The following is a 22,640-nucleotide window of genomic DNA, read 5'->3' as shown; positions in this document are numbered from 1 at the left end:
AGGCCTGATTCAAGTCAAGGACCGTAAACCAGTTAGCGCCGCAAACCAAGTAAAAGAATTTTGCAGATCCGGCAAGGGTACTGATTCAAGTACAACCTTAGCGTTCAAACGGCGGTAGTCAACCACAGTTCTGTAATCGCACCTCTGATCTTTAGGTACCAAAAATATGGGAGAAGCATAAGCCGAAGTAGACGGCCTAATCACTCATTGTTGGAGCATCGGGGAGATCTTAGCCCTGAGTATGTTCACCTTTGGGGGTGAGAGGAGATATGGAGATTGCCTAACCGGAATATCATAGAAGAGACGGATATGATATTCGAGAACGCTAGTGACACCGAGGTTATCACTAAGGTGTTGGGAAAAACCGTGCAACAGCTCGCGCAACGAAGAGGCCTGATTGGGCGAGAGATGGGCCAAATCAAATTCATTAGCTGCTACCTCCACCTCGAAAGCCCCGGCAGTCTGCCGTACACTAGGTTTAGTGCAGTCGCAAAGGCCAAACTTCCTACTAGGAGGAAACAAAGGAAAAGGTATGTCCGGAACAATCCCAGATCAACCCAGTTTATGAATGACATCACACCCCAATATCAAATTAACAGGCAGTTCTTTAACCAAGGCTAAAGATATAGACCAGGAGAAATCGGCAACCGATATACTCCCCCATACCCCACCCCGCAGAGGTAACCCCTGGCCATTGGCCACCCGACATCTCTGCACCGGCAAAAGGCCCGAACGAAGTTTAGTTAGATGCCCAAATTCCAAAAACCACTCAAAACTCAATAACAAAAAGGAACTACTAGAATCCAAGAGCGCACAAACGAGCTAGCCATCTAACCGAGAACATACATAAGGCAAAAGAGGTGATGAGAGAACGACCCCCGCCCCCTCCCCCCCCGGTACGCCATGGCCTAAAGGTTCGAACCCCACGGGCGAACCCGGCGTCATCTATTGGCTCTAGGAGCACGAGGCTGAACACAAGAGCGTACCAAATGAGCTGTACTGCTGCATCTGAAGCAACGCCGGGGTTCCCGTTCGATAACTTGAGCGGATGCAAATAATCCGGAATCGGCCCCTGCGTCGCCCTCCTTACTCTCCTGACGTACGTGGCTCTCAAGGGATAATGTGGATGCTGCTATGACCACATCACAGAGCTCTCACCAGGTTTCAGGCTGCTTACAGAAAACAAAATGTCTCTTATCCGCCGCACGCGTTCCTTTAAGAAAGATAGAGACTAATTCTTGTTCAGATAAAACAATCAATAAGGCCAAAGAGGCTGTCTGAACTTGAGAGGTGGCAGGAGCCCCATCTCATATTTCTATCTTACTCTGAGTAATTCGATTTTCCTCTCTAATTGCATGCGGTGAAAAGTTGCTATTGCTTCACGCGCGGACTTCCCACGCAGCATCTCTTGTCACCCGGGTGGTCCGGTGACAGGCGAGTTCTGCTGAGCTTGAAAGGGTTAAGCCGACGGGTGTGAGGGAGTCGAGTGGATGCTCTCCAGACGCCGACATTGTCATAAGAGCGGCGGCGACACGCCCACAGGGGCCTCAAGAAGCGGCTGGGCTGGAGATTCCGTTACTTCGCAGAAACTTAGTGAAAACACTTTCTGGCGGGCTACCAGCGAGGCGTGGGAATGACCTGTTGCCAGGCAGTCTTGGCGGCCAAATTCCCGCGTTTTCTGCAAAATCGTAACTGTGATTGGCTTGCTCAGGGCATAGCTCCGTGACGTAGCAAAAGTCGACGCAGAAATTGGCGCCAAGAATCTCCATTGGTGGAATGGTAGTGCTTTGGCAATAGAGTGGAATTTTCCGCCGGTTTTCGAGTTGCTGATTGGAACGTTTAACCATGGCCACTGTCGTGGGGGCGGGAATGTTCGGTTTATATACGGGTGCTCTTGTGGGAGTCGGCTCTCTCCTTTCGGTTGGAGTAGGTTACAAGACTGAGCTCTCGCTGCTCTGGACAGCCTGCCTTCTGTTGGCTGTCTAATATACTTTTATTTGATTGTAACTGTTTGACGAAGTTGCTGAAGTTTCGACTTCAACGTAACTTTCCGAGTACAGTTGACAATGGAGCGTTCTGCGTACAAGCGGCCTATGTTGTCTGTCTTGAGCAGTTTTGCCTAAAGTTGACTGTACCAGAGTTACTGTGTGATGTCGCTTGTTAAAATTAATCACTGTACCATCCGTGATTGTGTGGCGAGCCTTCTTCGTCACCCTCAGAGGCGCATTTGTCTGGAACCACCAGACCAGGATAATTTGTTTTGGGCTATACTCGCGACATTATCATCACCACGACGGGACGTCGAAGCAACCACCCATCGCTTCCGGTACGCCAGATCGTGTCCTTGCAGTTAAGAAGACAGCTTGGTAATGTATGTCCGCAGCTCTGGCAGATCTGTGTTAATCAGAGCTCAGCAGAGCGCGCCTGTTCCCGTCTTTTCTTATGTGGTTCTGTCTTTGATGTTCATTGCCTGAGTTCTCACTACTGTAGCAGCAATTAATGTTGGGTTGGCTGGGTGTTTCCCTTAAGATTTGAGTTGCAAGGAACTGGCTCCACATACCACTTGGTCATAAATGTCACAATCTAGTTTATGGACCTCACCTTCACAGCATTTATTTGAGTATCCAATTTGATGTATTGTATATGTTTCATGTGTTTTGTTTACTATTTTGAGTTTACTCATAATAAATCAAATTGTTCAAAAATGGTTCAAATGGCTCTGAGCACTATGGGACGTAACATCTGTGGTCATCAGTCCCCTAGAACTTAGAACTACTTAAACCTAATTAACCTAAGGACATCACACACATCCATGCCCGAGGCAGGATTCGACCCTGCGACCATAGCAGTCGCGCGGTTCTGGACTGAGCGCCTAGAACCGCGAGAGCACCGTGGCCGGCAATCAAATTGTTATTTTGGACAGAACTTTAATTCTGTTAATCGGTAGAGCAACCCTTTCATTTCTCACTACGTTAATGAAACTTTCCTTTATTTAACTTATTTATCAAATTAAATTATTGCAGGTGCCAAACTCTTTTCTACTCCACTTGCAGGGTCGATTACAGTCAGTTCCCGTTTCTTCTTAATCCATGTGCAACAGCAAAAGTCGGAGTTAGAAAAGGGGGGGGGGGGGGGCTTAGAGCATCATTTCCATATGAAGATTCGAGAAGAATTTAGTGTTAAATACACTGCTGTCCCGGCACCTCGCAAACTCTATCGACATACTGATGTAACTGCTCCGCACCCCGTTGCACTTCCCAAATGTGACGACACTTGTGTTGTTTCCGAACGCCGGTGGTTAACCTTTGGCTAATTATGAGCTCCCTTAATTGCTGCAAGGAAAGCTCTTCCGTCATGGCACGTGAGAAGAGGTTCTGCAACTCGCCTCTAGCTTTCAGGTACAACAACGACAAAATTACTTGGTGCGGAACGCGAAAGGCGGCCGCGTGTTACTCTAGACGAACCAACAACCTACAACCAATTCAGTAATATCCTGAAAGAAATAAGCCAGAGGATTGGGCAACTTAGCAAACACAGCATCTAACTTAACAGAGAATGGAACAGTGCCACCGCCGGGCCGGCTCTCATGCTCTTGCTGATAGCGGACATCGCTATCTCCAAACTTCCTCTCATCCAACTCCAAACACGTAAGCTTAAACTGTAACGCGCTTACCAGAGTCCCCAGCACATCGGTCAATTTTGGTGGTGATCTCCCAAATCTAACGTACTTAAATAGTGTCGGAACTTCCATGCGGCTTTTCGCGGATGATGCTGTAGCATACAGAGAAGTTGCAGCATTAGAAAATTGCAGCGAAATGCAGGAAGATCTGCAGCGGATAGGCACTTGGTGCAGGGAGTGGCAACTAATGCTAACATAGACAAATGTAATGTATTGCGAATACATAGAAAGAAGGATCCTTTATTGTATGATTATATGATAGCGGAACAAACACTGGTAGCAGTCCCATATCTGGTAGTATGCGTACGGAACGATTTGAAGTCGAATGATCATATAAAATTAATTGTTGGTAAGGCGGGTGCCAGGTTGAGATTCATTGGGAGAGTGCTTAGAAAATGTAGTCCATCAGCAAAGGTGTTGGCTTACAAAACACTCGATTGACCTATACTTGAGTATTGCTCATCACTATGGGGTCCGTACCAGGTCGGGTTGACAGAGGAGATAGAGAAGATCCAAAAAAGAGCGGCGCGTTTCGTCACAGGGTTATTTGGTAAGCGTGATAGCGTTACGGATATGTTTAGCAAACTCAAATGGCAGACTGCAAGAGAGGCGATTTGCATCGCGTTGTAGCTTGCTGTCCATGTTTCGAGAGGGTGCGTTTCTGGATGAGGTATCGAATATATTGCTTCGCCCTACTTATACCTCCCGAGGAGATCACGAATGTAAAATTAGAGAGATTCGAGCGCGCACGGAGGCTTTCCGGCAGTCGTTCTTCCCGCGAACAATACGCGACTGGAACAGGAAAGGAAGGCAATGACAGTGGCACGTAAAGTGCCCAGAAATCGGCTACCCAATTAGTTAAATGCATCAACTGTGCCCGCACCCGATCCAGCTGCCTGTCACTAGATTAGGTTCCCTCTAGGAGACATATAGTATCCTCAAGGCCCTTAATAGCCTCAAACAGAAATTCAATCGCCGCTCCTGTCTCACCGACCATCGCCGACATGACGTCAACCAACTGCAACATGGCAGCGTGCAAACGGGCCACCAATTCCGGAACACTTCCCTCAATCGGTTGGCACCTTATTGCCAACTCGTAGACAAGGTGGTCTTTCCTGAGCAGGCTGATCTCCGGACACTGCCTGACTGCCATTTAAACATGCATCTGAAACAAGTCACACGGAGAGCAATACGGTACCACCAAATACAAACAGAAACATGAGCGAGACTGACAGCAACTAGAATGGCAAGCGCAAGCGTAACCACGCTCTGCTACCAGTGAGACGCCCTGCTAAGCCCTCAAGACAGGACAAGTAGTAGCAATGAAATTAGAATTCAGATGTTCAAATGTGTGTGAAATCTTATGGTACTTAACTGCTAAGGTCATCAGTCCCTAAGCTTACACACTACTTAACCTAAATTATCCTAAGGACAAACACACACACCCATGCCCGAGGGAGGTCTCGAACCTCAGCCGGGACCAGCCGCACAGTCCATCACTGCAGCGCCTTAGACCGCTCGGCTGAAATTAGAATTATATTAATACCTTCAGCTGCTAAAGAGCGTTGATATATATCAACGGGGACAGGTGAAAATGTGTGCCGCAACCGGACGTTCACGGGGGCCGCTGGTGTAGACATATGTTCTTGGTAAGTCGTAGCATACAGCTCCGCCTGGGCGAGTTCGTCATAGAGGAGGCCATCTGGTCCTCTGATGGCTCGTTTGGGTGGCCGCTGGGGTCGTATGTTCTTGACTACCTGCCATCCGTTCTTGGTTAGAAGTAAGAATTCATCCATCTTATCTTCCCAGACCTGCTGTCGCCGCTCGGCCACTCTCCTGTGCAGTTCTCGTGTTAAGACGTGTGTTTCTCGTCGATCGATCGGGTTTCTATAGCGGAGCCAACGTCGCCTGCTCCTGTTTCTCTGTGTCTTCAGTTCTTGGAGTAGAGGCGGGAACTCGTCGAAAGCTACTGCAGGGTAGACCGTGTGAGTAGTTGCCCTCCGTTTGGCTACCTTTATCTTCTGCGTCAAAGTTTGCACCGCGATGTCGATGGCTTCCGGTGTTGAAACGTCCTGCGTCTGGCAGATATTGTTGTCAAGATATGTCCGAAATTGACCCCGCAGTTCAGAGTTTGTGAGGTGGGAGGCGGAAGATTGGCCGTTGCGTTTTCCACTATGCTGATAACAGGTCGGTGGTCAGACGGAAGATCGTCGACGGTGCGGAGCTGGAGGTGCGTCTGAATATTTTTGACGATAGCAATATCTAGGACGTCTGCTTCTTGCCGATCGACGTAAGGAATCCGTGTGGGCTCTCGTGCGCCATGGACTGTGAAGCCCAGTTCTTCTTCCACGGCAATCACAGTTCGTCCACGAGGGTTCGTACGCCGGGAATTCCACGCGACGTGCTTGCTGTTAAGGTCACCTCCTAGGAAGATTTTGTCAAAATTGGTGAAGATACTCCGTAGGTCGTCTGGCACCAGGTTTTTACCGGGACTGTTGTACGCCGCAATGAAAGTGATGTTGCCTGCCGCCGATCGAACCGTTACTGCTGTTGCCTCCAGATGTTGGAGGTGTGGTAGTGTTTCACGATGGTGCCGCAGTTCCCTTTTAAGCAGAACTGCGGTCCCTCCACCTCGTTGGCCTTGTCTGTCCGTTCTATAGACGTACATTTTACGAAATCTGAGCTCAGTTGTTGGACGAAGGTGCGTCTCCGATACAAGTGCGATGTCGATTTTGTGACGTTGTAAAAATTCAGTGAATTCTGTTTTCTTGTGTTTCATTCCGTTGGCGTTCCATATACAGATTTTCAGGTTTCTCGTGGTCCCAGGGCGATCCATCTTAAGGTGTTCCAAAGGCCTTCAATACACTTTCGATTAAAGAAAGTATCCCCACTAGTTGTTGCTGCACGGCGGTGAGAAGTTTCGCGAAGTCAGAGAGCGCTGGAGCTATAGATTCCATCAAATGAGCTGGTGAGACGTAGGTTTCCGGTTCCGGTCGTCGTGGTGATGCTACGTGGGCGTATGAATAATGCTGGCGGTGCTGTCGAGGTGGGCGTGCATCAGGAGGAGGCTGTGTTACTGGCTGCCGTGTCGCCGACGGCTGTTCTTGTGGCGTCTGCTGACGGTGGGGCGGAGGGTGTGGCGTCAGGTTGGAGTTCCGTATTACATGAGTCCTCCGTTGAGATGGCTGCGGGGAAGACCGTTGTGTGTATTTCCTGAGAAGTTCCTGGTACTTCTGGCAGTCACGTCATGTAGCAGGATGGTCCTTTTCACGGTTAGCACATTTCGGCGGAGCCCCTCGGGGATGAGTACATGCTGAAGATCGGTGTTGCCCTCCACAGCGAACGCAGCGAGCAGGCAAGCTGCAATAATTAGCAGTGTGTTCGAATCTCTGGCAATGGCAACATTGAACAGGTCTTTCTTGTCTGTTGTAGGTTTCAATAACGACTTTAGTATATAAAAGGTATTTGATGTCGTAAATCTTGTAGTTTTCCTTTTGGGCTGGCAACGTGACACAATAAGCATCTTGAGGTCGTAATTCCTTCGTGTTGTCGTCTCGATTTTTAAACTGGTGGACGTTGATGACAGGGAAACCCTTCTCTGTCAGTGCGTCTTTCAGTTCTTCCTCCGTAACTTCGGCAGGTAGACGTTTGACAACCACTTTGAGGTCCTTGTCCTCTGCGGCCTGATGGGTAAAAAAGTGGATGTCATTCGACACAAAGAAATTGATGGCCCGCCGTTGATCTTCATAGGAGTCCAAGTGATATTTGATCCTGTCTCGTTGGTAGATGGCCTTAAGACTGCCTTCAATATTCGCTTTCAGCGCCTTGTTGAGTTCCATGTAGTTCTCGGTATGGTAAACAGTAACGGGCTGGACTTTGCGTAGAAAGTTCCGGCCAGAGTCATCTGTCCCCTCTTTATCTGCTTCGAGATTGACGTCACTCGTCTGGTCCATACGTTCTGGAGCATCCGTAGCATCTCCAGCCGGCTGGCTCGGACGCGCGCGCTCCCTCGTCCGCACTCATCGGCATCGCGCGCTCAACTGCCTCGCTCCCAGCTACACTTGTCTTGCAGCAATTAAGGAAGCTCTCAATAGATGCCTCTGACTGCAGAAAATTGATATTACGATAATTCTGCTATTTCTTACCCGATGTTGATGATTTAAACTTTGATGTAAAAGTATTTCAACAATTTCCTATAGCCTCTAAGTGATCAAAATTGATTTTAACGATCGTTACATGGTTCGAAACATTTTATTCTCGCACTAACTTTGTCACTCAGACACGAACTATAAATACAATCTTCGGGCCCACTTATTCTGTCACACCTCGTAACCAAGTACAGTCTGGCTTTAGCGGTCGCACGCTCCTCAAGTTTGCTCCGTGAACGGTCAGTGTTTTCGAGTTTCGTGCTCGTTTATCGACGTTTAGCACGTGAATTAAGCGTTATCAATTGAGCATTTTGTCTTCGTCGTGTCATCTTTCTACGTAGTGCTGTTGGGATTTCGGCGTTGTCCGAGATTTCTTCGCTGCAGAACACCATGGCAAACTCCGTGAGAAAAAACACCGTGATTTTCACCTTCGACAAGTACACCCGTCGAGTGCAGCCCTCTGCACTGGAAATACACGACTGGATTACCGAGGTAATTGGCCTTCATTCTGAATCTGTTCATACCATGCAGCTAGACTCTGATGAATACTGCATTTTTGTAAAGTTTAACGATTCCGTGAGTGTAGACCGCTTTCTGGCAAAATTTGGTTATGAAACGGAATTTATACACCGTGATGGTACTAAAAGTACTGTAAAACTCCGGAATTCCGAGTCTGTAATTAGGAATGTTAGGGTTTTGAATATTCCCATAGAAGTAGACAACTCGAAAATTAAAGATGTCCTTTCAAAGTATGGGGTTGTCAGGCAAATAGTCAACGAAAGGTGGGCTTCGCATTTCAAGCTGCAGTGCTTTAACGGCATTCGCTCCGTGGAGATGGAAGTGAAGGCAAACATTCCCTCCCACATCTTTGTTGACGGGCACAAGGCGCATGTTATGTACTCAGGGCAAACCCCTACATGTCATGTACGTAACGAGTCTGGTCACCTCCGTCAGGACTGCCCTCGCCGTGTTTTTGTGCTAACAAATAACCTTACGCAACGCCGGAAGTTAACACTCAACGATTTGTTGCCAGCCAGTAATACAACAGAGCCGGCGGCTGTCGTGGATCCTGTTACTGCCTATGAAAATGTTGCACTTAATGTTAATCATTTTCCGTCTTTAAAACCTGCATTAACTGCTGAAATTCCGTCCCGTGACAGCGAGATTCCCACTAAAAAGCGTCCTCTAGAGGACACTGAAAAAAAATGTTGATGAGGACTCTTCCTGTGAAACACCCGTTGCCAGGAGGCCGAAGCCCAGTCCTGAAGATCTGTTGGAAGTGGAAAAAGGAGATGGAATGCAGGTCGATGTGGCTCCCACTTCCGCACAAGGACTTATACCGCCACGAACAAATAGTGACGCAGCTGGTAGTGACCTTTCACGGGAATGTGACCCTGAGCCTGAGGTCACGACTGAAATAACCGCGCCGGCCGCGGTGGTCTAGCGGTTCTAGGCGCTCAGTTCGGAACCGCGCGACTGCTACGGTCGCAGGTTCGAATCCTGCCTCGGGCATGGATGTTTGTGATGTCCTTAGGTTAGTCAGGTTTAAGTAGTTCTAAGTTCTAGGGGACTGATGACCACAGATGTTAAGTCCCATAGTGCTCAGAGTCATTTTGAAATAACCGCATCAAGTGCACAGCCCATACAGTGCGAACAGTACGAGGAAGTACCAAGTAAACAACCTGCTGACTCCGAAGCGCAACGCCGCGCCGAAGGAGGAAATAAACAAGCATCACCGCCTCGCCAGCAAGACAGCACAACAGACACCACGCCGAAACCAAATATTGACGACTCGCAAGCCACGGCCGTTGCCCCATTCAGCCACCGCCGGCGGCTGCGACCGACACCGGGTCTTGCTGTCACGCGTCATCAAGCGAAAGCCACACCAGAGAAGAAAGACATCAAGAAAAAGAATATTAAATATGAAGTCATCAGGGCCAACACAGACGAGGAGAAAGAGAAGGGCCACAGTGACTTATAGCAATGCATTGTCAGGATTTCAGAATACTTTTCTTCTCAAGCTCTTTGTTTAAAATCAGTGCAAATTTTTCTAGGAGTTTAGTACATGTAATGGGCACACAGCTTGTAAAGATCGTGCCTTGTAGGGAAGCACATTGCTGCTATAATCATACCGATCCTCATCCCAAATAGCTTCTTCTGGTATGTCTGTGATGCAAGCTTATAGTATTACTACTATTAACATTAATAAAATACAGTCACCCTTGAAATTGGCAGCACTAAAAGAATTCTTGTACCAGTCTGGGACAGATATCGCGTTGCTACAAGAAGTTGCGATAACGGAATTTCGGATCCCAGGCTTTCTTGAAATTATTAATGTTTCTACGGAAGCCAATATCGGTACAGCCATTCTTATAAGGGAAGGCATTCCGGTGACTGAAATCGAACGACTAGAATCAGGAAGAGCCATAAGCATAAAAATTTTTGATGTGACAGTGCTTAACCTTTACGCCCTATCAGGAAATTCCCACAAATTGGATCGTGCGAAGATTTTTCAAGATGAACTGATTTATTTATTGAGGAAAAATCCGTGTTCTCTTATACTAGGTGGAGATTTTAACTGTGTTTTAAACCAGAAAGATCAACAACCCAACTTCAACTACTCGCCACAGTTAAAAAAGTTAGCAATCGATCTACACCTTAAGGATGTGTGGGAACTTCAGCACCCGACGTCAGTCGGGTTCACGTATATAACCAGCCACTCCCACAGCAGACTAGATAGAATTTACGTGTCACCAAATTTGCAAAATTGTTTATTAAACGTTGAAACTATTCCCGTGTATTTTAGCGATCACAGTACACTTTTAACTTGCTTTAATTTGAGTGTACAGCCAACCCGTCGATTCAGAGGCCAATGGAATTTAAATATCTCTGTTTTAACTGACGAAGAACTGGAACAGGAAATAAGAGTAGCGTGGACTATGTGCCTCCGCACAGTAGACAAGCACCCAACAGTCATTGACTGGTGGACTAGGAGGGCTAAACCAAGGCTGCGGAAAGTTGTCATGCAGTATAGTGCAGCGAGGCACAGAGAGTTGCGGAATACAATGGAGTTTTATTATAAAGTTTTAAGAGACTTATATCAACAGGCCCATGATGACGTAATTCGTCTGAATGATACCAAAAAAATAAAAGCCAAGTTATTAAGCACTAAACGGCAACAGATGGAGGGACTCAAAATTAAATCGAAAGCCACATCAGTCGTACCAGATGAAACAGCTTCTCTGTATCACTTGGTGCGGCATGCTAAAAACAGACGTCTAACTTTAATTGATGAAGTCCAGACGCATACTGGTACGAGGCTCACATGCCAGAAACAAATATTGGACGAAGTTCACAGGTACTATGAAACCTTATATGCCCCTACCACAGTGGAAGATGCAGCTCTCGAGGACTTTCTCACTATTTTAGGTCCACAATTGTCGGGAACAGACAACGCTGACATCCTGTCACCTATTACTAAAGATGAAGTGCATGAGGCAGTGCGTAACTCACCTCTCAGAAAATCTCCGGGACTTGATGGCCTCCCTGTGGAGTTTTATGCCCGCTACTGGTCTATAACTGGGGACAAGATCACTTCCATGGCAAATGATGTCCTGAACGGAAAACCGGTCCCTGCAGAGTTTAAGGAAAGTAAAATAGTACTGATTCCTAAGAGTAAAGGCAAAACCAACTTAAACAATTATCGGCCTCTTTCGCTACTAAATTCTGATTACAAAATAATTTCGCGTATTATCAACAAAAGACTCTCTGCCTTTTCCAACAAAATATTGAGTCACCATCAATCTTGTTCTCCGACCAGAACGGTATTCGAAAGTCTATTTGCATACAGAGATGTCATTGCAATTACCTCAGTGACAAGTATAAAATGTGAGTTAATCTTTATAGATTTCAACAAAGCTTTTGACCGCGTTAGTCATAGATACCTCTTTGCGACGCTGTCAAGAATGGCTTTCCACCCCCAGATTGTGAACATGCTAAGGAATATTGCAACAGGTATAAATGCGAAAATAGCAATCAATGGCTAAACATCTAAACCCATACAGATAAGGCGAGGGGTTCCACAAGGCAGTCCCTTATCTATGTTTTTATTTTCCGTATCTTTAGAGCCCTTCCTCCGCACTGTCCACGCAATATTAACAGGCATAACATTGAGTGGTGAGAAAACTGACATACGAGCTTATGCTGATGACGTGGGCGTTGTAATAAGAAATAAGGAGGATACAGTTGCACTGGAAAGAGAAATCCAAAGGTATTGTCTAGCGTCGGGAGCGACAGCAAATGAAAACAAAAGTCAAATATTGAATCTACGGGGCCTACATCACCTTCGACTGGCATGGGCAAAACAAGACAACAAACATAAAACTTTAGGAATAACCTTAATGGCATGTCCGATGGGGATGGCTGCTTTTAACTGGACGGAAACTAGGAGGAAAGTTCATGGTGCTGTAATGGAGAACATCCATCGAACTATGGACCTGGTGCAAAAAGTCAGATTCATCAACTCCTGCGTTTTGTCTAAAGCGTATTTCACTGCGCAGGTATTTCCAATCCCTAAACTAGTAGCGAAAGGGATCATGTCCACTGTTACCAATTATTTATGGCGAGGAGACATATTCAGGGTTGGTGCGACTACCGTTATGCTGGATGTCAGAAACGGGGGCCTCGGTTTGGTGGATATTCGCAATAAAGCGTCTGCTCTGTTCCTCAAACGGACTTTCCATATACTCAGAGAACTTCCACAATGTATAACCGCAAAGCTCTCTGAGGCTGTGACACCCCATAGCCTCCAAGCACCGATTGATGTGCGAAAGATTAATGCCCGTCTGCAGTATGTGAGGAACTTTTCCCTCGAAGCAAGTTATCTTAGTGACGAAATCAGAAGCAACACACGTATCACAGCGCGCGACATCATACTTGAAAGGAGGTTAAATCAGGGTAGAAACAAAATTGAAACGAAATTCCCAAATTGTGACTGGAAAGCTGTATGGCGGAACATCAACTATGCCGGGCTATCTACAGACACTATTTCCGCATGGTACAAAACAGTTAATAATGTCATCAGCACCAACGAGAGACTATATGGGATCGGTTTAAACCAGACACACCTCTGTGAAAAATGCAATCTGGTGGATACACTCAGCCACAGATTCACCTGTGGTGGCAATGTGCATAACTGGAATTGGATCAGGCAACAAATCGCTTTTCTCACCAGATCCTCTATGGAATATATAACGCCATCGCTCCTCCTGAGACCAGACATGACATACTTTCCGAAATTAAAAACCTACGCCATTAGCTGGTTACTGGGAAAATATGTTAGTTGTGTCATCCACACACTTGGGTCGGACAACGAGATAGAATTCCGCGTAAACATGAAGTGTGAATATGCAAAAACCAGCACGTATCGCAACCACAAGAAGCACTACGGCAACATGCTGAAGATCATTTTTGAAAGAATGGGTGTTGGTTAAATATGTGGAACCACTACAACACCTTGAACGAGAACGAACAGAAGAAAATTAAAAGTCACTTTGTTTCTTATTATTACCTTGCTTCCGGAACAATTTTTTTTTTTTTTTTTATCAGTGTTCAGTTTCTACTCAGAGAAGAGGTTTCTTTGTCTTTCTTACTTCGGAGAATGGAAATAGTGTGTTAAGATTTCTGCACACTTAGTGCTATGACCCAACAGGGAACATGAAAAAGGGGTGGGAGGGGTTTGGGCCTCGACGCACTGGCAGTGCCGTGAACAGACCCCACTGCTAGTGCGGCGTGTACCACGCCCTGACCATCCTAAGAATACAAAAAAAAAATAAAAATAAAAAGAAAATGAAAGTGGTTAATAAAAATTGGATTGCTGGAAAAAAGGATGGATAAAAAAGTGGATAGAGAAAAAACCAAAAAAAGATGGAAAAAAAGTGGTAAAAAAGTGGAGAAAAGTGGTAAAAAAAGTACGCAGATTGAAGGATTTTGGCCATTATTTCACGGAGTCATCAAGCGCCTGTAGTTTGAGGAGAGTTAGCCATTGGACAGAACATTTTCTATCCTCGCTTTTGTAAGATTTTCGCCATTCCATGGGCGGGTTTGCGACCTGTCTGGCGTGTTTCAGCCCGGATAATGGAGCGGCCGTGTTAATTCAGAGATGGGACTCCACGCTGAATTGATGTACAGAAGGCAGAGGCATGAATCTCAGTGGGAGACTGAGTGGAAGGTGTTCGATAGGGAATGTTTTGCACTTTTTCATGATCTGGGTAGCTTTTCGGCGGGCCTTTCGGGGCTCGACGAGTTTTCACATGTGGATGAGTAGTAAGTGGGTGCATTAAGCTTGCTCGCAGATAATCTTCTTGTAGGTGCGTTGAGCTTGCTCATAGATAATCTTCCGTTTGCTCAAAGACAATCTTCCCTCATTTCTTTACTTTCTGGCTCACCCTTCAGGTCCCTCAGGGTTCTCCAAAAACTGAGTCAGTGAAGGAAGATTGTCTACGACCAAAGGAAAATTATCTGCTAGCAAGCTCAACTTACCCTTGGAAGATTACGAGTGCGCTCAACCTGCCCACTTACTACTACCAGTCTCGAGAAGGGATCTACGTCAGTCGACGAGTCCACAAATTTACAAATCTAGTAGCGTCTACAGGTCTGCGTGTCTCAATTGATTACCCCCTCTGGACTCTGCCACTGTTAGCTGGAGCTCGGCTGCTGGTACCGAGTCCGATGGGCTGTGGACTTTGCGTCCTCTAACTGGCGGGTCACTCAGCTGTTGCCTGGCTTCCACCTGGAGGTATCTGGCCCTCACGCAAGGCCATGCAGCCGCCCTTCCGCCGTTTGGCCAGGCGGACAGCAGGCTGCCTGCCTAACCTTGGCAGATGCAGCTGTGGTGAGCAGCCCCTTCTGCACTGGCTCTCGTGCACGTCCAGGCAGCCCGGTTGGAGCTGGGGGCCTCACCTTGCTGTTGGCGCCGTCGTTTACCCGCCTGCACGACACCGCCGAACCGCGTGCTGGTCGCAGTGTCTGTATAGTCGGCTGTGTACGACTTACTCCCCATAGACGTCGGCCTCTCAAGTCATCGGCACGATTGATGGAGCACAGAAAAATAAATGTGTGGTTTGCTGGTGCTGTTTCCTTGACGCCACATCGGAGGCCTATGAGCCATCCCCCCACCACCTCGCTGCTCCTCCGGTAACATGACTTCCAACTAGCGGCTGACCACCCCGGTCCCTACAGCTGTATGTAAAGCTGTAAGCGTCTCATACGGAACCAGGACTCATCTGCAATTAGCATCTTGCAATAAAGAACTGTGCGGATTATACTGAAGATCTCCAAAGTCGAATCCTGCCTCGGGCGTGGATGTTTGTGATTTCCTTAGGTTAGTTAGGTTTAACTAGTTCTAAGTTCTAGGGGACTAATGACCTCAGCAGTTGAGTCCCATAGTGCTCAGAGCCATTTGAACCATTTGAACCATCTCCAAAGTCATCCCAGAAACAAATGAGATTATTCTTTTGGATTCATAATTAACTGCAGAATTCTCGAAGATGGCGGCAGCTGCTCTCAGGAATGGCCCCTAATCGTCCTCTAATGAGGCAGCCGGAAGCGTGCGAGCTCTGGGGGCATTGTGTGCGGCCACGCATTGTTCCTGCTGCTGGGGCGGCTTCATTAAATCAGCGGCAGCTCCAAATTCCACTAGGATCTGCATATCGGGAGCCCACTCTTCCCACTACATCACAGGCAGAAGTGCCATGAAATAGCACATTGTGGAGACGGTAGGAGGGAGAGAGAGAGAGAGAAAAAGAGGGAGAGACAGAAAGAGAGGTAAGTGCAGAAAGGCTGCAAGGTAGCCACCCTCCTCCTATGTAATCAATTCGGTGATTAACAGTTTCGAGGGATTAAATTAGGAACGTTCGAAATTTCACGATTTCTCTTTGCCCTTATTATCTGAGCTATCAAAGTTTCTACCATTGGCAGACTTCTATCCGTGTTCGCTCATTTCATTTCTCCATGTAACTTGAAACAAGATGAGTCGATATTGTACTCCTTTCATCACCAAGCACATCGTATTTGAATAACGGGTGTATTCACGATGGTTCATGAGTTTTCTGTTTCCAAAGCTGCTTGACACATACAATACAAACAAAGAATTGCACACTCGGACCCCAGAGCGTGATTTCTTACTCATTAACACTTCGAAACTGTCTCTCACCAACTTTCGCCCCATGCATATTTTCGGTAGAAAGTGGCTGTCAAAGAAAGGCAATTTGTAGCTCTGTGACCTCATGTACAATAAATACTGGGTGATAATAATCTACATGTACATCTACCTTTACATTTACAACTATATAGATACTCCGCAAGCCACCGTGCGGTGCGTGGCGGAGATTACCCCGTACCACCATAGTCTTTTCCTTTCCCATTCCACTCGCAAACAGAGCGAGGGAAAAACGACTGTCTGTACGCCTTCGTATGAACCCTAATTTCTCGTATCTTATCTTTTCGGCATTACACGCACTGTACGTTGGCGGCAGTAGCATTGTTCGGCAGTCAGCTTCAAATGCCGTTTATTTAAATTTTCTCAATAGTGTTTCTCGAAAAGAACGTCGTCTTCCCTCCAGCGATTCCCATTTGAGTTCCCGAAGCATCTCCGTAACACTTGTGTCTTGTTCGAACCTACCGGTAACAAATCAAGCAGCTCATCTTTGAATTGGTGCAGTGTCTTCCTTCAATCCGTCCTGGTACGGATCCCAAACACTCTAGCAGTACTCAAGAACAGGTCGCACCACCGTCCTATATGCAGTCTCCTTTACATGTGAACCACTCTTTCCTAAAATTCAAGGATTCTCCAAGAAACCAAAGTTATGAGTACTGGTCTGTAATTTTGCAGATCCGTCCTTTTACTCTTCTTATATAATGGAGTCACCTAAGCTCTTATCTAGTCCCTTTGGACTTTGTCGTGGACGAGAGATTCACGATAAATGCAAGCGGGTTAGGGGCCAATACCGTAGAATCGAAATGGGATTCCACCCCGTCTTCTTGATTTATTTGCTTTAAAATCTTTCAGTTGTTTCTCCACGCCAGAGATGCTTATTGCTAAGTCGTCCATGCGGAAGTCTGTCCGATGGTATGTTTGCACAATTCTCCTGTGTGAACGATTTTTTGAATGTGAAATTTAAAACTTCAGCTTTCTTTTTGATATATTCAACTACCACACCACATTGTCAACAACGGACTGAATGGAAGCCTTAGACCCGCTTAGAGATTTTACATAGGACCAGAATTTTCTCTGGTTTTCTGCCAGATCATTTTTAAGGTGTGACGGCAGTAGTTGTATGCTTCGCTCGTAGATCTTTTCACGGACGCACGAATCTCACTAACCTTCGCTTGTCGTAATTTGTACGTTCCCTTTCGAACCGAGAGCGCAACAGCCTGTGCTTCCTCAGCATCTTCTGAATTTCGTTATTAAACCATTGTGGGTCTTTTCCATCATTTGTCCACTTACCAGGTAAATAACTCTCCAGACCACGATTTACAATCTGCTTAAACTTTGCCCAAAATTCCCCTGGGTCCATCTTACTGGAACTAAGCGATGTCAATTCACTGTCTAAGTGAATTCCACTGTTAAATGCAGAGGGGGGAGCGGATAGGTGGAAAGAGTAATTGAAGGCCTCTATGAGAGGGAAGATTTGTCTGATGTGATAGAAGAAGAAACAGGATTCGATCTAGAACAGGCAGGGAAGCCAGTATTAGAATCAGAATTTAAGAGAGCTTTGGAGGACTTAAACTCAAATAAGGCAAAAGGGATGGATAACAATCCATCACAATTTCTAAAATCATTGGGGGAAGTGGCAACAAAACGACTATTCACGTTGGTTTGTAGAATGTATGAGTCTGACGACATACCATCTGACTTTCGGAAAAATATCGTCCACACAATTCCCAAGACTGCAAGAGTTGCAAGTGCGAGAATTATTGGACAATCAGCTTAACAGCTTATGCATAAAAGCTGCTGACAAGAATAATATACAGAAGAATGGAAAAGAAAACTGAGGATGTGTTGTATGACGAGCAGTTTGGCTTTAGGATATGTAAAGGCACCAGAGAGGCAATTCTGAAGTTGCGGCTGATAACAGATCCATGACTAATGAAAAATATAGACATGTTCATAGAATTTGTCGACCAGCAAAAGTGTTCAACAATGTGCAATGGTGCAAGATGTTCGAAATTCTGAGAAAAATAGGGGTAAGCTAAGGGAAGAGAGCCGGCCGCGGTGGGCGAGCGGTTCTAGGTGCCTCAGTCCGGAACCGCGCGACTGCTACGGTCGCAGGTTCGAATCCTGCCTCGGGTATGGATGTGTGTGATATCCTTAGGTTCGTTAGGTTTAAGTAGTTCTAAGTTCTAGGGGACTAATGACCTCAGATGTTAAGTCCCATAGTGCTCAGAGCCATCTGAACCATTTAAAGGAAGAGACGGACAATATGAAGGGAATAATAAGAGTGGACAACCAAGACAGAAGTGTTCGGATTAAGAAGGGTATAAGACAGCAATGTAGTCTTTCACCCCTATTGTTCAAACTGTACATCGAAGAAGCAATGATGGAAACAAAATAAAGTTCAGGAGTGGAATTAAAGTTCAGATTAAAAGATTATTAATGATACGATTCACTGATGACATTGCTATCCAGAGTGAAAGTGAAGATGAATTACATGATCTGCTGAAGGGAATTGTGAGTCTAATGAGTACAGAATATGATCACCAAAAAAAATAGTAATGAGAAGTAGCAGAAATGAGAACAGCGAGAAACAACATCGGGATTGATGGTCACTGAGTACCTTGGCAACAAAATAATCAATGATGGATAGTGCAAGGAGGAAAACGAAAGCAGACTTGCACAGGCAAAGAGCATTTCTGGCCGAGAGATGTCTACTAGATCGATTCCCGGCGGGGTCAGGGATTTTCTCTGCCTCGTGATGGCTGGGTGTTGTGTGCTGTCCTTAGGTTAGTTAGGTTTAAGTAGTTCTAAGTTCTAGGGGACTTATGACCACAGCAGTTGAGTCCCATAGTGCTCAGAGCCAAGTCTACTAGAATCAAATATAGGACCTGGCTGCATAAAATTTATTTGCAGGACGGTATTCGTTCTCTTCATATGTTTGAGCATTAATGCGCACTTCCATTCCACATGTAGGAGGCTATGGGGGCAGTCCTAGACTGTGTGCTTACAAACAACATAGCTGTTAAACTCATCCCGCTCAAACAACAATAACTCATCGATAGAACAGATTTGGCATGATCACGAGGTTGGAGCGGTGAGCAGCTGATCTTCAGTGGTATATATCAAGTATATGAATATGGTTACTCTGTTTCCCGCCATCTTGAATAACGGTACTCTTATGTCACAGTGGCGTTCTCTCGTGGTGGCGATGTGTACTAAGCCAGTTGGGCTCTGGACCTCTTGGTGAACACACTGTTTGCCACCACCATCTTGAATAACTGTACTTGTGTCATGATCTGACATCACAGTGGCACTCTCTGGTGGCAGGGATGTGAACTAGGCCAGTTGGAGCCCAGACCCAGTGGCAAACATACCTGCATGAAATTTTTAAACAAAGACTTTTGTCCTTTTTTCCCGCCATTTTTCTTGCTTAGTAGAGATAATAGAGGTATGATGCATTATCCCTTTGGAATTTGAACTTCACGCCAATTTTTTTGGAAGGTTAGGTTATTAGAGGTAGCCCAACTGACCTATCTTCCCGCCAAAATCCGCCATCTTGAATAACGTCATGTGCTGTTGCTAAGTCTACACGACGCCGTCTTGGAAGACGTCATCGCCGCCATCTTGGATACATCTGGCAACAATGGAATGTGGGGTGGCGTCCTTGTTGTCCTACTACTGTGCTGCACTACAGATATCACAGTTACTGCACTGCGCAAGCCACCGGGGACAGCTATACTGCACTGTCTCGGCGCGCACGCCAAGTCTGCTCAGCACAGTGGCCTGGAATAGCAGTCTGAGCGCAAGCAGTGATCGCAGCGACTCAAGCGGTACCGGCTCGAAATATTGGCTGGCAGTTGCACTAGCAGGAGCTTCATCATCCACCGCTATTACGTCTGGAATAATGGCAGAGTCCATCTGCAGCTCTCAGCACCACATGTACAGGCAGATGAGAACAAGTGAACTGAGTACAGGTATGGAATAAGAGAAGCTTTTCCACAGCAACCTCTCACAATACAGTTGCTCCCAGAGAATTCTGCTGAAGCTTTCTCTCTTGTAAACAACACATGCAGCAGAGAGAGGTAATACCTGTCCCAACTTGTTCAAAACAGTTCTTCATAAACAAATTTCTTGCCTAGAATGTCTGGCGAAAACGTGTAAGGCGTTAGGCAATTTGGCTTGTAGTTATGGCTTCAACCCATTCAGCAGCAGTATCATGTCCCATCCAAATACAAATACACACTCAGTCCCTCATGTACAGATAGGTGAGAGCCTGCCAATGGGAAGCAGACATAGTGGTCAGAAAAGCCTGATTATGCCATGGTTTCACATTGCGATGAGTCACATGGTCCATCAGAACACAAATAAGCACTCAGGCCCAGTTGTATAGACAGGCATGAGCAAACAAATGTTGCCACCAGTCTGGAACAACAGAATTTTTCAAATACCTGTGTGTGGTATACAGCCAGTGGTCGTCTCTCCTTGTAAATAAATGACTCTATCATTCATTTTCACAGAGAAAGCTCTGTGCTGCATATTTCGGATACAGATCTCAGCCCTTCCAGCAGCATCCAATAATAATCATAATAATAATAGTAATAACACGAGTATCTGGAGCATTCTGCTGTTAATGCTAAGAGCTTTCTCTCTCAGAAACAGCATCTCCAGCAGGGACGTAAGTAATGCCTGTCCCAAGTTGTTGAAAACAAACAGTTCATCTTCTCCTTTCATAAGCAAAATTCTTGCCTAGAATATCTCACCAACACCTGTAAACTATTACGAGTTCAAGGTTGTAGCGGCAGCTTTAAAAACATTCCTGGTAAACATGGACGCTGAAGGAAATGCTTTCTGCAAACCGACACAAACTGGAAATGCTGACCTTGCGAACCATAGCATTCCAAACGTGTCTGTGCTTGCAGACCAGACTTGTTATACCAGTCTATATAAGCAGTGATTTTGGTTTCCACCCAATTAACGTGCAGAACTTTATATCCCAACCCCTCCACACTCTCCCTTAATCTGCTCTAGTTGGCAATCACATTTGCTGTTAGTGCACCTGATGGCGTCTCTAGGTGAACGAAGATGAAGCTCTCAGAAATGAATCATCAAAGATCATCATCATTGTCGATGCAATATGGTGATCTGTACAAAATACAATCATAATTTTACCTCTGAAAGTGTCATCTGCAGAAAATAATGGCGAAAGGATCACTAGGAACAATGCACCCTGTGCTATTCTGGGAAACACTGGAACAGCACTCTCAGTGCTGGACCATACCACAGCTATGCATCATCGCATATGGGACCAGACATGTGGTTCTGTGAAGTCAGTATACACGAAAACAGACCCAACTTTCACCTGTAGCGGTGTGTGAAAGCGATGTCTCACGCTGTCTTGCGCCCGGCAGTGGTTCGTGGCAGCAACTGTGGTAGGGGCGGCGCTGGCGTCGGGTGTCGAGTGGCAGGATGTGTTTCTTATTAGCAATCTTTTGTTTAAACCATATTCCATCGATTTCACCAACCAATAGAATGCTGCAAATTTAAAAAAAAGAACTACTCCATACACATGAATAATATCGATTTAATTAATTTGGATAAATTTTTTATATCAACGTAGTGTTAGCGGTACAGTAGTTAATGGTAGAGAGTGCATGAGTGGGTGACATGGAGCAGAACAGCAGGTTAACTGTAGAACACTAAGTTAATTTCAATAATTTTTATGTAAAATGTAGTACATTAGTTTAAGGGTGTGGGTGACAAAGAAGAATGTGCCAGAAATGCCATTGAAAAGCATGTGAAATTCGTAACATGTACCAGAAAATGGTGAGAAGACACAACTAATTACTTAATTTCATATAAATGGCAGTACGATAGTTTAAGTGCTGTGACATGGGAAACCACTTAACAGAACAGTAGGTTAAATGCTGACAAAGGGCCAAACATTAGGTTAACACACCCAGAGTACAGTGCCAAACATTAGGATATGCAACATGTTTGCGCCATGTAATGGCTTCTTGCAAGACCTAGATGTTTCCATACAGCAGAGAATGATGAGCAAGAGAAATCCAAGCACCACAAACTGAATTTTTTTATAAATAAACAATATGCCCTTTCCATATATTCCACACAGTGTCTGAACTGTTTAATCAATATTCCATATACTACAATTTAATACCCTCCAAATGACCGATCAGCTGAGTCTTTGTCCTGCCAATTCCTAGGAAGAGGTGGCTGTCGGGTTATGTAGGTTAGTGGAGATGCTCTTTTTTCCCAACATTTTCTTACGTTAGTAGAGGTTGCATTGTCCTGATGGAATTTGAACTTCCTGCCAGGGAGGCATAGCAGGGGGGCGTGGCACTTTCCCTCCAGAGAGGTTAATTAATTATCAATTTAATTAAGTAGTCAGTGTGACCTATCTTCTCGCGATTTTCTTTGGTTAGTAGAGGTTTCATTGTCCTGATGGAATTTGAACTTCCTGCCAGGGGGTCATGGCACTTTCCCTCCAGAGAGGTTAATTAATCAATAAATTTAATTAAGTAGTCAATGTGACCTAGCTTCCCACCATTTTCTTTGGTTAGTAGAGGTTGCATTGTCCTGA

The sequence above is a fragment of the Schistocerca nitens genome, chromosome 6, assembly GCF_023898315.1.
Source record: "Schistocerca nitens isolate TAMUIC-IGC-003100 chromosome 6, iqSchNite1.1, whole genome shotgun sequence".
Taxonomy (NCBI): domain Eukaryota; kingdom Metazoa; phylum Arthropoda; class Insecta; order Orthoptera; family Acrididae; genus Schistocerca; species Schistocerca nitens.
The sequence above is the reverse complement of the archived record's forward strand: the minus strand, read 5'-3'. Positions refer to the sequence as shown.